The sequence below is a fragment of the Corticium candelabrum genome, chromosome 2, assembly GCF_963422355.1.
Source record: "Corticium candelabrum chromosome 2, ooCorCand1.1, whole genome shotgun sequence".
In the NCBI taxonomy this organism is placed as follows: Eukaryota; Metazoa; Porifera; class Homoscleromorpha; order Homosclerophorida; family Plakinidae; genus Corticium; species Corticium candelabrum.
The window spans coordinates 3,782,970-3,784,454 of record NC_085086.1 but is presented as its reverse complement, the minus strand read 5'-3'; positions in this window follow the sequence as shown (position 1 = coordinate 3,784,454).

Here is a 1,485-nt window from a genome sequence, read left to right as displayed (position 1 = left end):
CTGCCAAGTCTCACATAACTTGCGTGACTGTCATGCAAGTTGGCCTGTGTCTCACACTCTCACGCAGGGTGGTCAAATCTCACGCAAATCAGAGGCATGGCTCTTTTTCGATCAATCATGACAGCTACTTTATGTAGTCTTAGTTGCAGCTATAGATGTATCTTGTAAGTTACGGTATAAAGAGGGTTGGCGGCAACCTTGTTGAAAGCAAAGAAAGCAACAGCAGAGTACAATAGGCAGCATTGCAGCAGGGAGCATAGGACAAATTAATTAAGCATAGGGCTAATAATTGGTGACTGTGCGTGTAGTACTAAATATACCATAGCTCTGTATTAGACGAAACTTTGGCAATGTGTAGTGGCAATTGAAAAATTTGGAGACGTTTACTTTGTGATTTGAGGACACACCTACTTTGTGATATGAAATTTTGTGGATTTCTCACACAGGTTTGAAATGGGAAGTTGGCGGCTATGGTTGGGTCAGTGCAATTCCTCGAACAAGAGCGCATCGTTTTGTACGACTCTTGTCGTTGTAGCTGTTTCGAGTGAGGCGCTAGCTTGGCTGACAAAAGTGAAATGTGAAAGAATAAATCGCTTTTTTGCTTGTTGATAGATGGCTTCTGAGACGCTTAGTGTCAACGTTAGTAGTCTGGCTACCATTTTGGCTGTTTACAGTCGAGCGTTAGGTGTCCCCAAAATTTTACTGAGTTATAAGAAATCTGGCTAGGACGCGTTTGGATACATTTGTGTTGGTGGGCATTTAGAATCTTCACATCCCTACATAGAGAGTGCTACCACACTCTCTGATTAGCGAGGTTCGGATTTTTGTTACTGAGGTTCTACCATATTTTGAACTTTTCTAAATGCAACGAAATTGTTTCAAAGGAAAAAAGAAGTGCGTACAAGTTTCACTGTACTGTAAATGCCAGGAACGTGTGCAATTACGTATTTGTCTGGTCACAAGAGGTTTAGCCATAACTCTTTCATACTCATTTACTGTTGCAGTGAAGAATGAAGTGGTTTTACTGTTGGACAGCCATAGACATGAAAACAAAGCAGTTCTTTTAGGTATTGGTCATATTGTGTTTGGATATTTAACTAAGTATACTGTCCTCTCTCTGAATAGATTATCTATGTCTGAATCTTGATGGTAGCAACTTACAATAGCATGGCCAACTGATGCTTCTACAGCTTGACTTACTATTGGTCTTGAGAAACCCTGTAATCTTGTTGCTGATGTCAACATAGCGTGCTAGTTGAAAACACTGTTGGTATTTCAATTGATTTCTCAACATACTCTTTCATGCAGACAGCCTTTATTACTATAGTGACTGCCTGTTTATAGTTATTTATGATACTATGATATTAAAATATGATGGCATGAAAATGTGTTGGCATATCACGAAATATAATGTCATTAATGCTATTTGGCAAAAATTTCTAGCTAGAACATATTTATTTTTTGATGTTCTTTTTCTTTTTATCA